The sequence below is a fragment of the Vulpes lagopus genome, chromosome 7 (genome assembly GCF_018345385.1).
Source record: "Vulpes lagopus strain Blue_001 chromosome 7, ASM1834538v1, whole genome shotgun sequence".
Taxonomy (NCBI): Eukaryota; Metazoa; Chordata; class Mammalia; order Carnivora; family Canidae; genus Vulpes; species Vulpes lagopus.
The window spans coordinates 102,073,509-102,094,494 of NC_054830.1; the positions used below are offsets into that span (position 1 = coordinate 102,073,509).

The 20,986-nt window shown below is 35.5% G+C and overlaps 1 long non-coding RNA gene across 1 annotated transcript in view; it reads left to right on the forward strand.

Moving 5' to 3' along the window:
• The window catches only part of LOC121494299, a 923,457-nt gene that overhangs the window by 371,888 nt on the left and 530,583 nt on the right, over positions 1-20,986 (forward strand). The window contains exon 3 of the long non-coding RNA XR_005988785.1: positions 13,564-13,673. This is a non-coding gene — a long non-coding RNA (uncharacterized LOC121494299). The remainder of the gene's footprint in view (positions 1-13,563; positions 13,674-20,986) is intronic.

The window sequence follows — 20,986 nt, forward strand, 5'->3', positions numbered from 1 at the left end:
TCCAAGTAGTGCTTATTTTATTATTATTTTTTTAGCTTTAAATTCAATTTGCCAACATATAGTATAACGCCCAGTGCTCATCCCATCAAGTGCCCTCCTCAGTGCCCCTCACCCAGCTACTCCATCCCCATCATCCTCCTCCCCTTCTGCAATCCTTTGTTTGTTTTGCAGGGTTAGGAGTCTCTCATGGTTTGTCTCCCTCTCTAATTTTTCCCACTCAGTGGGAAACAATCCCTCATAATCCCTTTCACTATTTCTTATATTCCATGGATGAGTGAAACCATATGATTGCCCTTCTCTGATTGACTTATTTCCCCTCAGCATAATACCTTCCAGTTCCATCCATGGTGAAGCAAATGGTGGGTATTCATCCTTTCTGATGGCTGAGTAATATTCCATAGTATATATATATAGATCACATCTTCTTTGTCCATTCATCTGTCAAAGGAAAGCAGTGCTTATCTGAGTGTTGTATTGTTTTCATATCCAAGTAGAAATTCTGATAATCTGACCCAGATTTTCAATACTAAACCCTACAATATATCTGTCCCAGATATTGTAAGAGATTTGTCTTATTTAAGTTTGACTTTAGTCAGTTTTGAGATAAGCTTCCCTGAGGTCCCCTTGCATTTTTTCATTCCTCCATGAAAAGACAAAAACCAATATTACAAATAAATTGATTGGAAGAGAAATACATTCTTATAAGAATGAGTATCAGATTTATAGTGAAAAAAATATTATCTTATACTAAGCAGAGACTGGAATTATTTTTAAAATAATTTTAATTTTAATAATAAAAATTTTAATAATAAAATTTTAATAATTTAATTCAACTGATTAAAAGCAAACAAATGTAATAGTACAATTTCATAAAATCAAATTATCTAAAGCTGTTTTTTCCTCCATACTCCTCAATGCTTCCCCCTTCCACTAACAATAGTGCTGTTAAAATTCAAAATGTCTTAGCTTTCCTTTGTTGAAGCATGCTTCTGGTATTGTTTCATGAACATGTAGTTACATTCGGTCCTCGGAAATCTTTGTGCTTTGAGAATAATGTTGACAGTCCCAAATATTAAGTCTTGTGGCTAAGGTTGCTGATAAAGATGAGAAGCAAAATCTGGGTTTACCAATTGATAAATAACAAACATAAGAAGACACAACTTGTCTTTAAATCATAAAATGAAAACTACATAAAGTAAAATTTTAATCCTTAGAGAATCTGGCTTAGATACACACCTATCCTTCACTGCTTTATGTTCTTTTGGGTACTTCCAGGATGCTAATACACTCAGAATTCTTCTACCACATTCTCATTTCTTTGTTAATTCATTTGTTCTTTTTCAATTGGATGCTTTCCTTTCAGTCTTAAACTCTAGATAATTACCCCATTCCTTACTGGAGAGCTTACTTAAGAAGGCCTAAATACTTTTCTATTAGACTTTCTAATTTATCATGAGAGGAATTTGTATCTCTGTCCTCTATTAGATTCCTTACCTAAAATGCGAGCTTTTAAGCATTCAGTTTGATCCAGGTATATATATATATATATATATATATATATATATATATATAGAGAGAGAGAGAGAGAGAGAGAGAGAGAGAGATCTAGCTATCTATCTATAGATCTATCTATATCTTAACTTTTTCTTCCACAAAATAGACTGAAATGGATAGTTTACACTTAAAAGAGGTTTAACATCGAAACATTCTTTTTCATCCTAAAATCTAATTCTAGATAAAATGTAAATTGATCTCACTTCTTAGTAATCTTTTCCAGCTAAGCAAAATAGCCCTGTGAAGGAGAATTCCACTTATAAAATAGCATAGTTACTTGTATCTATTAATCTAATTCATGATTATATATATATATATATATATATATATATATATATATATATACACACACAGATATTCCTGAAAGATAGACAGAAACTACTATGGGAGAAATGATCTGTACCATGTAGAAGGATTATTATTTCATATGAGTACATTTGAATATTATATGCACATGGTTGTATTTTACTAAAAAGAAAGCTAGTTAATATTCATGGGTTCCTTATTCAGTGGCCTCATAAATGATAGATTTTCTATTTCTGCCTATTTGATATTCTTGTTTTAAATCAGGAAGAAAATTGATTCTTGCCATTTATACATTTTAGAAATAGTGTTTCTCTGAATAGCATTGATGTAAGAGACATGTTCAAAACATCAGAACATTTTTATTTACCACCCTGGCCAGTGGTGGCACTTAGCATTCTGAAACAACCATCACAAAACATTTTAGTTTAAACGAATACATTTTGTTTTTCCTTACAAGCCAGTATGTACTTAGTTTTTGATTCCTTGTAATCATTTCCCTCATTTTATCTCTTCACATAAAGTCTCTTAGTTGTAATTGACAGCCCAGTTTATATGTTTCAGTTACACCTTATATATCACTTTAGGTTTTCTTGGCCTTAACTTGTCTCCTATCCAAGTTGCCACTGTGGCAGTTCTGTGAGCTGTTGCCAACTCCATGCTGAGCTGGCCTAAGAATGATTTATCTTGAATTTTTACTACACATCTCTCATCTTCTACCTGTGATTTTCATGTTGACATCTAGATGGGGAGGCTGGGAAACCTTTTTTAGCTACCACACGTGTTCAAGCCAGAATTGTGGGGATTTAATTTCCCAAGAGGCAAAGCTTTGACAATGGGATATGGCATTTGGTGAGGAAATTATTTCCCCTTTGCTTCCTTAGACGAACTTCCCTTACATGCATTTAATTTGTCATCTCAGGAAAAAGAAAAGAAAACAAAACAAACAAAAACATCGGGTATCAAACAATCTGTTGAAGTTCTGATTCAGGAATGCACCTTTTTAATTATATTTCCCTCTTTCCTCATTCTGTGTGTCCTTCATTTCTATTACCCAGGAAGTTAACAACACTGGTAGCATATAATATTTGGTTCTGATTTCTGGGCAGTTGGAACCATGCATGACACTAGAAAACAGAATGAGGAAAGGATTTGGCTGTGGGGTTACTCAGGGGTCTGATATAAGAGATTCCATTTCTGCTGGTAATAGGGTGGTGGTGATAATCCATGGAATGCAAACATATCCCAACTATTAGGCTTTTTACCTGTGGTTAGTTAGAATCAAACTGAGGAAGAAGGTGAAATACTAGCTATTTATAGCCCTTGATGGTAAGAAACAATGATAACTGTGGAGAGATCTAGCTTTTGTTAACTGAATTAGAAGCTTCCAGAGGAAGGGAGCGGGGTGGGGGTGGGGGAAGGAGTGATAAACTCAGAGCATCCAGACCCAACCCAAAGCAAGCTGTAAAAGTCCCTGCAGCAGTTTTTGAAGTTATTCTTATCTCCTAGAATTAAAAGGCAATTTTCTCTGATAATCAGACCTGGGATTTAATTGTGAACTTAGAGCTGCAAAGGACACTCTAGCATTGGTAGGTCTTTAAGGAAAGCCTGGTCCTTACACAAAACAGTATGGGAAGCTAAGGGGGTATTTGAGTGGATGAGCTTGTGAAATTTGAACTCCAAAATTCCTCTGAATCCTTTTAGTCAGACAAAAGCATGGATGATAGATATTTAGATACATAGACACACATTCACTCAATATTACAAATAGCCTTTGACCTGCCACGTGTATAAACACAGACTTCTTAGTAATGAGTTAGGGACAAATGGGGCTAGGCATGGTTGGTAGGGGGCCACAAAAACAGGCTCATAAAAATCCCAAAAATGCTGAGATGTAAGGAAACCAGGAATAAGTGAACAAGCCAGACCACCCTGCCCTAAGGTATAGCTGGAGAATGTGTCTTTTTATGACAGCCATCTGTGACCAACAAAGAATAACCAGACCCCAAAGAAGAAGTAAGGCATTTAAGATGTTGTCACTAGTCCTTACTCAATTGTGATATCAGTAAATGTTAAAAGGATTTAGGATCCCTGGTAGGCTTCCAAAAAGACCAACTCTATGAGCACTCAGTGGCAACTCTGTCGGGATCCCTCTCACTTCTGGGAGCTTTCTCTGTATCTGTACTTAATAAACTTCTATCCCTTTACTCATTCTCCTGTGTCCCCGAGATTCATTCTTTGACTCCATGAGATAAGAACCAATCTCTCCCGTATCCCATTTGTGTGTGTGTGTGTGTGTGTGTGTGTTTATTAGTTCTTCAGAATATTGTCATTAATATAAAATTGGCGAGGTGCCTGGGTGGCTCAGTTGGTTCAGCATCTGCCTTTGGATCAGGTCACGGTCCCAGGGTCCCGGGATGGAACCCCACATCAGGCTCCCTCCTCTGTGTGGAGCCTACTTCTTCCTCTTCCCCTCCACTGTACTATCTTGGTCACTATCTCTATCTCTCTTTCTCTCAAATGAATAAATAAAATCTTTAAAAATGTATATATAAAATTGGCTTCATACTTTGTCTCAAGGTGAGACATAACTTAGGGCTGCATACTTCCTATTTCTCATTCATCAAGAATTACAAAGCATCTTTTCCCCAGAGTTTCCAGCAGAAGTGTAGACTTAGAACATGCCCACCATTGACATGGTCAGGGGGTTAGACATGTGATAATTGGCTTAACCTAGATCATGTGACTCTTCCCTTCAACATGGGAGTAGAAGTCCTCTGGAGAAAGCTATCTTCAACATACAACTAGGGATGTTAGAAAGGAGAAATGTGCACATGGACAATGACATGAGGAAATGGGACGATTGTATAAATCACCAAATTATTTTAAAAATCACCAAATTGTTACTGCTTGGTAAAATTAACTTAAAGATGAAAATCTCATAACCTATAGACTTCATCAAGAAGTAATTTTTAAAAGGGTCTTACTGGGACAATTTTTTAGCTCTAAATATATTGTCAATCTTAAAAATCTCTTAGAAATATTTAGAAGTAACTACTGCTTTGTTAAAACTACGAGGAATAGAAAATTCATAAATACAAATCAAACATGAAGAATTTTGCACAGATCCAAGAGAGGAAAATTAAAGATATGAGAATCATTAATTATGGTTGAACTTTATCTAACTTAAAATTTCTCTTATTAAACATCTTGCTTTCTCACATTGGTAACCTTCAGTCCATCACAGAAGTCTTACATCCATCATCCCTGCCATTGCATCAATTTAGTGTTGTTTGCTGCACTTGAGCATTAGTTCACTCATGTAACTGTACTACTGAATGTATTATTTTCATTTCAAATAACCTTCAAAATGAAAACAAAAACAAAAAATACAGATATCCTTTATAATTTATGACTGCCTTCTTGCTTTATGTAATTATCCTCTTATTGTAATGTCTCTCTTCAGTCTTTTCCTTTGTACCTACTACTGTGATCATATCTTGCGATGCTGCCAATTTTTGTTATGGTTGTTGTCAGGATGATAACTCTTGCCTTTCTCTTACAAGAGTATTCCTGAAGCTACTGTCATTGTATCACAGAAATTGCGTGGATAGACTTCTTGAAATGTTTTTTTTTTTAAATATTGTATGTTAACCTTTAAATGTTTACCTTTGTAAGTTAAAAGGATATAGAAGAGTATTGGATAAACCAATCACAGAATAGGAGAAGATGTAAGTGCAAGGATATTTGACCTAATCTGTCTTTAAGTTTACTTAGTTGCTTTTATCTTCTACATTTTTCGCATTTTCTTCAGTTCTTTTTCACGCTGAACACTCAAATGAACATAATCTTTTCCAGGAATGATGTTAAGCACTGGAGGTGGACTGAGATGAAGGCAGATGAAAGGAGGAAAGGATGGCAGCAATAAGGGATGCAGATCCTTCTGGAATATTTTGACTGATTCAGGAAAATGGTGGCTTTTTTTATTGTTTTTAAAGATTTATTTACTTATTTTGGAGAGAGAGAATGTGTGTGAGCATGAGAAATAGTGACAGAGGGAGAGGGAAAAAGAGTCTCAGGCAGACTCAGCATTGACCATGAGCCTGATTTGTGGCTTGATCTCACGACCCTGAGACCATGACCTGAGCCAATACCAAAAATCAGACGCCCAACTGCCTGCACTACTCAGGCTCCCTGTAACTTTATTATTATTATTATTATTATTATTATTATTATTATTATTATTATTGGCTTTATTTATTTGAGAGAAAGAGAAAAAGAGCATGAGTGGGGGAAGGGGCAGAGGGAGAGGGTGAAACAAACTCCCTTCTGAGCATAGAACCCAATGTAATGCTTCATCCAGGACCTGGAGATCACAACCAGAGCTGAAGTCAGTTGCTTAACTGACTGAGCCACCCAGGCATGCTTCACCCTATGATTTTTTTTTAAATTAAAATACAATAAGAGAGTAGTATTGATAGAGAATGGCAGTGCAATTTTTAAGTATATGGAACAATTAACTGAACTTTGAGGGTGATAGCCTCATCTTTACAAAGAAGATAAATTTCAATAGGGTCTTAAATGATGAAGACAACACCAAGCAAACAAATAATAATACATTTTAGGATCATCAGTAAACACCTTGGTAACTGCTTGTGCTCTTAACTTTCTTTTCATTTTGCCTGTTTTTCTCCCATCTGTACCATTTCTTGATAAAGTCAAGAATAAGAAAAAATAGAGATCTTTTGCAAGCAGGTTATTCCTCCAACAAAAAAAACTCAGAAATGCCACCAGAGTAATGAGACTACCTAATGAATCTTCTCCATTATTGCCACCTTTCGTGATATGTTCTCAGTAGAGAGATATTCACTTTCAGACTTAACCAATTTAATAAAATAGCCTTGATAGTCTCATTACCCAAATATCTTTATGTGCAAGGTTAACTTATCTAGTTTCACAAATGTTAAGAGAAGAAAAAAAAACTCTTGGAAGATGGGATTTTTCGCAATACTGCTGACTTTAAGGATTTTAGTCTTTAGGACCAAGAGTCAGAATGAAAATCTAACTTGCCATCTCACTACCTACATGTCGTAGTATTTTAAATTTTATTGTCATTCAGAGAGTACTGTCAAATATAACTAGCAAAGAATTTGGACACCTAAATTTTGCTATTACATACCAAGGTACCTTTTTGGAAGCTAATAATGTACTGTTACCATTGAACTGCTCGTCATACTAAACAATCCTTTTCTATATGCAGAAATAGATGATAAAGAGAAGCGTCAGATTTTCAGTTGTCCAAGTTATTGTTTAGAGAAAGATAGTTTATTTTGCATTTTTTGGTTCTTGGACTAAAAAAATCTTCAACTTTGATTTTCACAAGCAAATAGAGTTTTATGCAAGACTCACAGAATCAGTTTAAAATATATATAATCATTATTCATTCTGTCATTTGCATTATAAAAATGACAATGATTCAGCACATATTCATAGTTATGCTTCACAGAACACTTTGCTTCAATTAAAATATATTTTATGTTTCAGTGAAATTCATATGACTTTTTACTTCTAAGTTTATTGTGAAAACCTTTTTATGATATTTCAGACATAGCTGAGGAAAAACAATACTTGTAGCTTTAGCTGTGTTAGTGAATTTATGAATTTTATAAACTTCTGCAGCCTTTGCACTGCTCAAACTGCACTCCAGGAAATCAGTATTTGTGTGGGAGGTTTGGGGACAAGCAGCTTGGAACAAGTGTGTAGAGATATGAGTGCTTCACTGAGAGCCAGGCAGAAGGTCACAGCAAGCCTCAGGAGTGGATCCATTCTGGGGACTGATAAGCAGCTATTCAACCCTACAGTCTTTCTGCACATTTATTTTTATAGATAGTTTAAAGAGCAAATTTGAGAAAAATATAAAAAAACAAAAAACTCCACACAACTTAACTGATGCCTGACATGCCACTTACTAATCCAGGTGTTTTTCAGCCATACAAATAGTTTCATACATCCCCCCAGTTATACCTCTCAATGTTTAAGACCATTATTGTTCACACATTCACCTCATCCATTCATTAAATAAGCATACATTGAGTACTTATGAGGTAAGTATGAGGTAATTTGGCAAGTGTTGAAGATTGCCAAAATAAATGCTTGCACTTAAACTTCCCACAGTCCAGTGGGGAAGATGAGCAAATAGTCAAGTTATCTTAGAAATGGAGAACAAGGTAGTGATTCTTTTTCATAATCAATTATCTACTTTGCTAGAAGCAGTACTTAGCCTGTGGAAATGGAGCATGACAGAGAGGGCAAGGGTCCTCTAAAGGGCTTCTCAAGTTGTTTTAATATTTTATTTATTTTTTTAATCTATTTAATCATTTATTAATTTATTAATTGAGAGAGAGTGAGTGAAGGAAAAGGGAGAGAGACTCTAAATCTGAAGCAGACTCCATGCTGAGCACAGAGCCCCACAACTAGGAGATTAGGACCTTCCAACAACACAGGAAGCTGTCCTGCATTGTGGCTCTAAGCCAGGCCTTCATGCTCAACGTTTGTCACTGGGTGCAGTCTGCATTTGAGTGAGGAGTTGGTGTAGCAGCATGGCCAGTTTAGGGCCATTCCAGGTGGAATTAGAGCTGGCAGTTAAGATCTCTTAATCCATAAAGGGCATCTTTCAGGTATCCACTGCAGGACCATGGCCTTAAGACTATTGCCCTGTTCTAGAAGGTTTCTCCTCTGGTAAACCACATAATTTCCACACTTTCAAATCTTCACCCAAAGAAGCCCACCTTTTCTTTCTTTTTCCTTTTTTTTTTTTAAGATTTTGCTTATTTATTCATGAGACAGAGAGAGAGAGAGAGAGAGAGAGGCAAAGACATAGGCTGAGGGAGAAGCAGGCTCCCTGCAAGTAGCCGATGTGGGACTCAATTCCAGAAGCCGGGATTACATCCTGGGCCAAAGGCAGACACTCAACTGCTGAGCTACCCAGGCATCTCTATTTCTTTTTTCTAGTTTAAAGAGAAACATGCACTCCACCTCCTGCTCCCATAGTCTCACAGATCCATATTTTGCAATATAAGCATGTTACTTGTTTAATTACATTATTCCTGATTACATCCTCCAACTAGAAGAAATGCTCCAAGAAGATAGATATTTTTGAGGATATATATATATATATATATATATATATATATATATATATTTCACTGAAAAGAATCACAAGTAGTTGGAACAGTGCTTAATAGTATTTGAAATACTTGTGGAATTAAGGAATTTCAGGCTTCTGACTGAAGTGACTGTGATATTTTGACTACTTGGAGTTCTGAAGAGTGACCATAGCTCTTCTGATGTCACTGATATATGGGGAAGGGTAAAGCAGAGCCTAACTTCCGGAACAAGCCTTGTACTGCAGCCCAAGACAAGACAAGAGACTCCAGGGCCATTTTTACAGCAATCTTGCTTATTAGGATATCCACTAATTTGCAGGCACAAAGTTGGTCCCTGAGGGCTGAAATAGCTCTACTGTCTCTTCATTTTGGCCTGGGTGCAATTCTACAATGTCTCCGGGTGAGGAGCCTCCGGCATGGCTTAGAGGTTAAGAAAGAGTTGGATAACAAGCCAGATCTACCTATAGTTTTTGCTCCATGAGTTGATGCAGGGAGGATGCGATGGAGCAGGCCGCCACCAGAGAGCACTGTGGGACCTCTTTGTGAAGTTTAGCTTTCCAGGGCTGAGACTGCAAGGAGCTGGGGAACACAATCTTTTAAAACCCTTATCATAGAGGAATTTTGCTGTCGTTAATGTCGTTAATGACTTTGCTTCATTTTGAAAGTACATAGAATTCAAAAGAATGTGTTAAATTGTACTTGAAATTTAAAAATTGCAAAGGATATTAACAGAAATTTCACACAAAAAGATACATAATATCTCTTAAATGCCAGAGATGTTGAATCTACATCATAATTTTTTAAATACTCAGTAAAATGACAGAGATGAATTTTTTCACCTATCAGATTTTCAAGAATCTAGAAATCTGCCCACCCAGGCAGAAGTTGGTGTTGGTAGCATTAACTGGCTTAACTTTCAAGGCGGGGAAACTTGCCAACATACTTGAAAGTTAAATGCATTTATTTACTTTTGACTTCTGCACTTATAGGAATGTACCCTACTGTGTACCTCTTGGATACAAATTAACAAATATTTTTTTTTAATTAAAGATTTTATTTGTTTATTTATTCATGAGAGAGGCAGGGACACAGGCTGAGGGAGAAGTAGGCTCCCTGCAAGGAGCCCGATGTGGGACTTGATCCCAGGACCCCAGGATCATGACCTGAGCCAAAGGAAGATGTTCAACTGCTGAGCCACCCAGATGCCTCAACAAACTTTTTTTAATCTCAAGAATAATAAAAGTTTTGAAAAATAAAAACCTTGTAGTATAATTATATAATTAAATAATTGTAGGTATGTCAGAACAATAGAAAGACATGAAACTGACTACACGGAAGATGCCATTCATTTACTAACATAAAAAACTCTCTAGTTACTTTCAGTGGCTTGGGGAGAAAGGCAAGGCCCATAATGGTGGGTAAAGAATGCAATCTTTTCTCTTTGTTTAATTGTGGTTGGGGTGGGGAATAATATACCTACTTTTTTTTTTTGTATTTGTTGAAGGAAATTTGCAGGGATCCACAGATGCCAATATAGTTGGTCTTGTTGCAGGTGACATTAGGATAGGATGGAGGAAAAGGTGATAGACTTTGTCCTATATACCATTCTTTGAGGCCTAGATTCATGCAAATGTATTACCTATTCACAAAACAGAATAAATGCATGTATTTTAAATTGCAGGAAAAAACGTTGGGGTAGTCAGTGAAGAAATGTTGATGATTCAACTTGTCTTATCACTTAAATGCATCAGATACTTAGAGGTGTTTGTATTCAGTTACCTAGTTAGATTATAAGTAACTAATTGCTTGAAATCAACCAGTACTGGTATTTCTGGTAGCCTTGAAATGAATGAGGTGAATTTTCCAGCAGGGCTGTCCCAGGAAGAATTTGCAGAGCAGCTCAGAGTTTCCCTTGGGACCTCTTCATCAGTTGTCTTAACTTTCCGTGATCATCTTACTCCCCACCACCCACCACATTACTGATTGATTTGCCCTTTGGACCAAGAGGAAAGAAGTTAACAAACCTTCTGACATTGTAACAGACTAACTCCAGTAATACATTTATTTACTTAATGTTTATTGAATATCTACTAAGAACGTAGCAATGAACCACCATCTGAGGATACAGATCTGGCAGACATAACCTTTTATTTAAGGAGCTCATAGTTAAGTAGGAAGATGGCATAGTCTAATCATTTTGCAGAATGATATGTGCCATGGAAAAGTGAAAAAAGAATGATCGCCTTTTTCTGAAACTGAAGAGAACCTTCAGATCATTTCATGAAGTTTAAAATATGAGTAGGGATTCCCTGGCAACAGGGGTTAGTGTGGGGAGGGGGAAGAAAATAAAATTATTAAACAGAAGGAATAGCACTCATGAAAGATATGAAAATACACTATCCATTACAAATGTTGAAGAGTTTAGTGTGGCCAGAATGTGTTTATGTTTGATTTCTATGCCTTTTGAGAGGAATTACTACCACTGTGGCTAATACTAACTACTTAGTAGATATACATGTACTCGGTAATTTATGCCATTTAATTCTAACAATAAGACTCTGAAGTATGTTTTCTGAATCATACGGATAATGATGTCAAGAATTATAAAAGTTTATCTAGCAATACACATGGATAAAGCCAGGAATCAAACCTGCATCTGATTCCAAATCCCATGCTCTGAATTATGAATAGGTGTTTGCTGAATCTCTATTTCCTTTCGGATTCACTCTTAACCTTTCTCCATCCTACTCTCTAACACTGGAAACTAGTCTGGATGGAGTTCATCAAGAGGCTCCAACCACTTGGATGGCCAGTGTGGTTTGTCCCATGGGTAGGATAGGTAGGAAACCAGAGAGAAGGGAGAAGATGAAAATGGTTTACCTCAGGCTCACTCACATCCTGTCATCTTGTGATTCCTGGGACTCCCAAGCAAAGATGAATTTCTGCCTAGGGGACCCTCTCCATATATCCGACTCCTAGATGGTGGTAACTGCTCCCGGTCCTCATCCTGGCACTCTCAGGGTGGCGCCTCCCCTTGTGGTTTCCTTACGTATAGCACACAGTTTTGTAATAGGTTCTTTATTAAACTCTTTTCAATTATTCTAATCTGAAAGTGCCATCTGTTTTCAGTTGGCACTAAACCGACATTTAAGGAGTTATTGTTATTATCTGAATGAGAGCTAATGAAAGCTTATTGTGGTAGTAGCAGAAGAAATAAAGGGAATAAAATGGATTCCAGAGTGAGATGAGAAAAATCTGAATTTTAAGAAGGCTACAGGGAAAGAACAATATTCAATCTTAAGATTTGACTTCTATTATGGAACTGAAATGGGTCTCTCTTGCACCTTTTATATTATACTGCATAGAAAAACTCTTAAATTTAAGAGTAACATGAGACAAAAGAAGTAGTTCATAACTTGACACCAGAAAGGTTAGGGTTTGAGGAATAAATTTCACTGCTTGTGTTGAAGTATGTGGAGCCACATTATTCACTTAGAGAGGGTGGTGCCACATATCAAGTGGTGATTCAAACGAGTGATTAGTGCAAAGTGGTACAATAAGAGGTAAGAGATTACCCTGGCAGGTTCATCAAACACGAGGGTGTATCAACCTGGTTCTGAGGATGAAGGTAGGCAGTAAGCATCCGGAGGAAGGTCAGCAAATAACAGGATCCCCACCATGAGATTCAATTCAGTCAAATTCCAAGTTCTGGAGAAAGGGACAAAGGCAAAGGTAAAACAAGTGCTGCCTGGACAAACTGCAACAACTTAGGCATATTGTAGGATTTCTTATGTTTCCTTAAACCACCCAATTGTGCAGCAGACTGGAGTGAGGCTGAGAATGCTGAAGGTCAAGTGACCACAATTGTGAGAAGAAAGACCGTAACATCCCTTTCATACACAGGAAGCCCAGCCCCGAAGGTTTTCTTGTTGTTGGGTTGTTGTTTTTTTTTTTTTAAGTCTATGATTCCATCATCTGGTCAAAAAGGTCTGTTTTCACCTAATGTTCCATAGTAGCAACACTCTGGTGCATGTGAGGAAGCATCTGTGTTCTTCATCAGTGTCTCACAAGTTGAAGAATATAAAGTAGTACAGGCATAAAGCTAGTGCATTACTAAATTGCTTCCTACTGAGATTTCTTCAGCTGGGATTAAAAAAAAATACAGGAAACAATATTTTCTGGGGGTTAAAGTATTTTGATTTATAGTTTCCAAGGATAATATATAGAAAATGGCTTCCTAAATTAACACATCAATTTCTTAAACCAAATGGATAGGAATGATGGCACTGAAATAATAATCTTTTAGAAAAAACACTTTATAGGAGATAAAATATAGATGGTCCCTTTGACTTAAACAGCTGCTATATTAATCATTGTGGTATAAATTATAGAGGTAAAGAGTTTATGCTTCTTTCCTTTATGTTGAACATTCTGATAAATGGGTGTCTAATGTGACAAGGAAAGATAACATAATGAATATCTCACAATGCTTGAATGAACATTAAAAAAAAAAAATGACTGACACTGTATTTTGTTCTAGGTAGGAGTAAAGTGCCAGCAGTTCCTGGCCGGGTGATAGTCCAGCTGAGGGTGTCTGACTGACAGCATGTTGGCACCAGCATTGAAGGGAGTGATGGGCTTTGGCTCCAGGTGAGTACAGTTCTCTGAAATATAATGTGTGCATCTTTCTGACTCTTACCCACAGAACTCATCAGATAACTGATTTCTACCCTCTTGAAATACTGAGCTATTTCATTTCTGCAAAATTATTATAGTTGTAAAATTGTATCATACTTTAAAGTCAATGCATATAATGATTTCCTCTTTAAGTGGTCAAAGAGGTAACTATGAATGAGTTTCTTTCTGAACTGGGTGTCAAAATGACTGAACTACAAGTAGAATGAAAGATGAAATTTCATAGAGTGTTTGGGGGTTAAGGAGGGAAGGCTATCCAGAAGTGATCAATGTGGAGCAAAGTTATCATTAAGCATTTCAGATTGACACATTGTTCCGTAGCCTTCTAAATGACAGGCATAGGAGGGCTGAGTTAGTCTTGAGGACCCCAAATGTCGTCACTTCCAAAGTCATGCAATTAGAGGCTACAGATAATTCTGTGACTCAAAAGGCTCCTTGACTTCTGGTTTCTAAATGACAAGAGATCTGAAGTAAGGGTCAGACATACCCATATTTTATTTTATTTTTTAAAGATGTATTTATTTATTTATTCATGAGAGACACAGAGAGAGAGAGGTAGAGACATAGGCAGAAGGAGAAGCAGGCTTCTCGCAGGGAGCCCAGTGTGGGACTTGATCCCAGATCCTGGGATCATGCCCTGAGTCGAAAGCAGATGATCAACCGCTGAGCCACCCAGGTGCCCCCATACCCATATTTTAATTGTGATTCTCCAAGGATGTACCTTCATGAATTCATAAGCCAAAATGTATGTATCACTTAGCTCAATATGAAACTTTTGAGGACTGAATAGAATAACAGGCTATAGATTTAAGGAATGCAAGACAAATGTTACAGAACTTATTTTTTTTTAACTTTGAAGACTTACATTCTAGGCCTATATAACATTTTATTTTTAAATCATATATAGTTTCTGCCTTCCATGGATTAAAATATTAATAAAGAAGATAAGCTAATTAAAGCTACAAGGGCAAGTACTATAAAAAAAGATATAAGGAGTATGCAATAAGTACTTAGTCTACTCATCAAATATGTAATAATCCCTCTTTTTGTCACAGCAATTCTATATCTAGTGACAATGTAAGAAAAAAATTAAGAATGTCTGAAAAAATAGAAGCAAAGATGTTTCTCACATTCAGTTTTAATAACAATGAAAATGATAAACAACCCAAATACTTAATTGTACGGAACTTATAAAATAGATTTTTTGTTCAAATGGTGAAATTATATAAACTATTAAAATGATTTAGACTACTTGTGACATGAAAGAAGGAATAGGAATATTTTTAAACTTATAAAAGCAAGTTAAAATGTCTTAAGATAATATTTGTGTGAAAAGGCAGAAGGAAAAACCTATATGATTATTTTATTTTTGTTTTTAACTTTTTTTTCTGATAATTTTATAGTGGATGTTTTTACTATAACCAGAAAAAAATGCAGCTTAACATTGAAAATTGAATCATTAATTTTTCCACAAGAAAACAGGATCATAGGGGCTCACTGGGTGGCTCAGCAGTTGAGTGCCTGCCTTCGGCCCATGGTGTGATCCTGGAGTCTGGGGATAGAGTCCCACATCAGGCTCCCTGCATGGAGCCTGCTTCCCTCTGCCTGTGTCTCTGCCTCTCTGTGTCTCTCATGAATAAATAAATCTTAAAAAAAAAAAAAGAAAGGAAAAGAAAAGAAAATAGGATTATAGAAGAATAAGGTCATGAAAAAATAGCATATCTTTACAGAGATTGAAAAATCAGGTTATAAAACAGAATTGAAGTAAAATCTTGTATTGGTGTAAAATGTGTATTTATTTAACAAAGCAGAATTTAGGTAAAATCCTTCATTTGTATTTTTTTAACAAGAGCATATATATATATATATATTTTTTTTTTTTTAAAGAACATATACATATATGTTATGTATTTATAAAAACTATACAACTTTTCTGTTTAAATGAAAGAGTTTGGGAGAGTCAAGATAATTCCTATTTAATAAACGTGTAAAGTCCAAAAGTTTGAAATTTGAGTAGAGCCTTCAAAGATAAAATATACAGAAATGTGCTTTTATTAGTATTAATAACAAAATATGACCTGTTGAAATGGATGAGTACATATTATGCTAACCTGTATTGCTCTACTTTTCTTTTTGTAGAAAATTATAGCATAAGTGATACACAGTGAACGAATTTGAATACTGTTATTTGTTTCAAGATTAGAACAATGAATTTGATGCCAACTTTTATTACACACTGACACTTTGTAAATACTATTGCATTTTTAACAAAAAAATATATCAGTGTGTAACTGATTAAAACATGAATATATTCACCAAATCTTTGAAAGTTAGTTATATTTCATTACCATAGTCTTCTGCAATTCTCCTTTATCTGACTTCAGTGATGCATAAATAGATTGTATATTTATCTTTAAAAAAATAACAAAAGAAACAACTAATTTCTCATGTGAATATTTAAAAAATAAATTTTGTGAAGAATAGCAGTGGTGTCTTCTTTCACAGACTTCTCTGCACCTGTCTTCCACAGAGACTATGATTTCCAAGTCCATCCTTTGCCTCTTTATTCTCCCTGTATATTCTTCTTGGATGATCATATGGAGACCCATGGCTTTAATATTCCCAAATTAATAACTCTAAACCCACACTCCCGTTGTCCACTAGATCAATATACCAAACAAAGCAGAGGTATCATTCTTACCTAGGCTGTATTTCCTGCCTTTTTCCTTCAGATTCCTCTTTAATGTGATTTACTCTTTCTACTCTGTGTCAAATCTGAAGTAAAATCCTGCTTATAGGGGTCCCTGGGTGGCTTAGGTGCTTAAGTGACAGCCTTTGGCTCAGGTCATGATCCCTGAGTCCTGGGATCAAGCCCCGCATCAAGCTCCTTGCTCTGGGGGGAGCCTGCTTCTCTCTCCCTCTGCCTACATCTGCCCCTACTTGCTTGCTCACTCTCCATCAAATAAATAAAAATTAAAAAAAAATCCTGCTTATAGGGAAAGATGTAGGAGGAGGTGTCTAACTTGACTGAATAGGCCTGAATTATCTTCAATGGACAGGAGAAAGAACAAGTGTGTTAATATCATTAACATATTAATGATGTAATGATGATTAAAATTTTCTTGTTTTTTCCATCAGTGAGTTTACTCTTGCTAATTCTTCATCATTGTATTATCAATGCTTCTCCCCACAGCATGCACGTTATAAAGCCATGACCTGACATCAAGTTGAAATGAGAAGAATGGCAGAAAAATGTGTACAATAGTAATTTGGAATTGTCAGCATGCCAACATAGGTGTGCGGGGTAGGGGGCAGATTTGTACTGGTTGACCTAGGCTCAAATATCTACTCTGCCATGAATGAGTTATGCAGCCCAGAGTCTACCATTCTCTTTAAGCCTCTGAGTTCTTAAATTATTTATTCTAAATTGTTCCAATTCTAAAAGTCAACTAATACAGTGTTTGTGGAAATAGTCTACAGATGTTTAAGTACTTTTTGGGTGTGAGCATTGATTGTTACCAACCATAGAGAACAGATAGAAGCAACTTACCAAAATACTCACATGTGTGTATATGTATATACACAATGTGGATCCAATATAGAAAAACAGATTACTTTTAATGAAGTAGTAGAATTAGTTGTTTCTGCAGTGAAATCTCAGCTTTCTGGTAAAATATCTTCAAGTAGATATTTGCAGAGAAACTTTTTTCCTTTTTCCTTTAATGTGTGTGGCCTACCTATCAAATCAGCACGGTTCAATAATTCTGGAGATGTTCTCTCTGCCTTTGATCACAAAGGGAATTCAACTAGGGATAAAATCCAAGATAATGAGCTGGGCAACACAAAGCAACTTCCTCTTATGAAAACCACTCACAAAATACATGTGGTATGAAAATTAAAGACAGAATATTAAGATAGCATTGATTCATTGATCTGGAAATTATTTCCAACCATATAATATTAATAACACTTTATGACCTGAAATTTAAGGTGCAGTGGAAATCACACAAAAATTATTTAATATTGCCAACAACTGTAGTAATGTTGAACTTTAACAGTTAAAATTATGTTTGCTGAAGTACTGAGAATATTTTGCAAACTATAACATTAGAAATTCTCAGGAGGTGAGAATTTGGTCAGATGAATCTGTATTCATTAGACATTAAATAATATATGTCTAGATTAAATCAAAATATATTTCACGTTCATTGCGCTGAAACCACTTGGAGTTCCAAATAATGTATACTAAAATCTGAGAGACTTAGATCACCACAAACCAAAACTTTCAATTGGGATTTGTGTGTGTGTGTCCTTTATGAGCATATCTCAAGAAAATGCAATCACCTGAAAATCAACCAGAGGAGAGAAAGAGAAAGAAGAAGAAAAGAAAAGAAAGAAAGAAAGAAAGAAAGAAAGAAAGAAAGAAAGAAAGAAAGAAAGAAAGAAAAGAAAGAAAGAAAGAAAGAAAGCAGAAAGAAAGAAAGAAAGAAGAAAGAAAGAAAGAAAGAAGAAAGAAGAAAGAAAGAAAGAAAGAAAGAAAGAAAGAAAGAAAGAAAGAAAGAAAGAAAGAAACTCTCAAAATGATGGTTCTTAATAATTAAAAGTGGTAATTAGTAACAAATATTAAACATCCACAATATACATTATATTCCCCACAGGTCTAGGGAAATACAGATATTAAAGTATTTCTACCTTCAAGTAATGATTCTCTATGGGAGGAAATAGGCTATACATTGACACTACTAAATAGCATGTCATTATGTAGATACATATCACACATACTTAGATAAGTATTAGTGTCAGATGCCAAGAGATAAGGAGAGATCAAGTGCTAACAGCTTTCCACAAGACAGCATTTGTCTTGTGTTTCAGCAACCGAGAGGATATCTTGAAGGAAATTGAACTTGATAATTTCAACGGATGATGGCAGGCTGGGATTGGCATTGTAGGAAGAGGGGACAATTTGTATGCAAACAATGAATTTGAATGTAGAAAAGACAAAGAAAAGGACAGCTAGCATTTTTTCCTGTAATTAAAGGTAACAAGTAAAAGAAAAGGATAGAGATTAATTTTGGTGGTCTTTAATGTTAGCCCAAGGAGTATGTTCTTAATTTTGTATCCTCTTTCCAGTTATCTTTGGACTTTACATTCTATTGGACCCTGATACCATTGCAAGTACAAATGTTTGCAAAATCTTGTTCTAACTTCAAATGGAAATACTTGACATCCTATAGTTGTAGAATACATAATAGTTGTTACCAAACTGTGAAATTCAGAGCAGTGTGAGTTTTTAAGCAAAACTTACCTCCTAAAGCATATAAAATACAAAACTTAAAACTTTTTCTTACAACCTTTAAATATATTTAATTTCCAGAGAAAATATTATTGGTCTCAAGGTTACAAATCAACAGTACTTGGAATTATCAAAATTAATCTTGGTATATTACAAAAACTTTTACCATTTATACTAAACAGAAACTCAAGTTCATGATGACATAATGCTGAAAAGGTATAGGTTAAAATGCAAATTTTATGATACTGTATGATTCAGTAATCATTATCTTTTTTAAAGATTTATTCATATTGAAGGAGGGTAGGGGCAGTGGGAGAGGGAGAGAGGGTATCCCAGGTGGACTCCACGTGGAACCAGGCAAGTCTCAAACTCACGACCATGATCTCACGACCTGAGCTGAAATCAAGAGCTAGACACTTCATTGACTGAGCCACCCAGGAGCTCTGAAAGCATGTTCTTAAAAAATGTGGTTAGTGTTGTCACCTGCTGGATATTTGTGGAATGGGGAAGTGAGAACTGAAAATAGAAAACACAATATTGGGATCCCTGGGTGGCGCAGCGGTTTGGCGCCTGCCTTTGGCCCAGGGCGCGATCCTGGAGACCCGGGGTCGAATCCCACATCAGGCTCCCGGTGCATGGAGCCTGCTTCTCCCTCCGCCTGTCTCTCTCTCTCTCTCTCTCTCTCTCTCTGTGACTATCATAAATAAATAAAAAATTTAAAAAAAAAATTTAAAAAAAAGAAAAAAAAAAAGAAAACACAATATTTCTATGTAATAATAAAAAATTAAAACAATGCTTTTTAAAAAAATAGTGTGAGGTGAAGCAGCTAACTTTCTGGTTGTTCAAAAAGGTAAATTAATCTCCTCCAAGTATCCATTATATAATATAGAATCTCCTTCAGTATTTTATACCAAATATGAGATTTCAAACACAAAAAACATCAGCAGTTCCCATAGAGCTATGACAGATGCTCTAGATTAGATTATTAAACTCAGACCTTAACCATACTAGAAGGTAAATATACAAAAATGCCTCTTAAGACAATTTTTAAAAATCTTAATGAAAATAATTTATGCACATTTTAAGTATCACTTGAGCAGTTGTTCTTTTATATGAAAGAACAAGTGATCTTTACATTAAATTTCTTATTATATCTTAGATATATGATGAAGTACTTTTTTCATTGTTGTTGCAATATGCTATAACAGTTAAATACCACCATCTGGAGTACATACCAGTAAATACCAGTTGCTGAAACAATAGATATTGCTACTCAGTACTGGGAATGTGGAAATTACTGTGAACATATTAGACCTATGGAAATTGACATTTTGTCATTAGTAGTGGAGATCATTAGCATCTACTCTGGGTGGGAGTTGACAGCAGGACTAGCATGTGCTTCAGTTTCAAATATATTTTTAACATTAGAAACAAATGGTTTTAGAAAGGTTACAGGAATCTGTGGTGTTCCTACCCTTGTATGGAAAGCTACAAAACTCTAGCTTCACATTTCTCTCAGTGAATCCTAACTTTTTAAAGCAATTGTTTTAAGAGACACAAAAACTACAAAAGCATCTTCTGGGCTCTTTGAAATTAATACTGTTGGGAGATGGTTTTCCTTTCAAATGCATGTCATATGTAACACTGAACAAATATTTCTTTTTAAAAAAATGTTATAGAAAATATTTGGGCAGGGGCCCTCTCTGTATAATGATCAGTGTACTCTATTTTTAAAATAGTTGAAGCAGTTTTAGAGCACTACAAAGTGTTCTACTTCTTGGAATTGCTTTGATTCTTAAAAATAGAAACTCATGATCTAGCAATCAAATTGTATTATGAGACTTGCAAGAGCAACAGAATCGCAACAGCCTGCTCCACATCTCTCTACGCAATAGTCATATTGAAGAGAGAACAAAGTTCAAGTGTCATCTGTTGGTAACCACCTTATTTTTAATTTAACATGTTTATATTATCT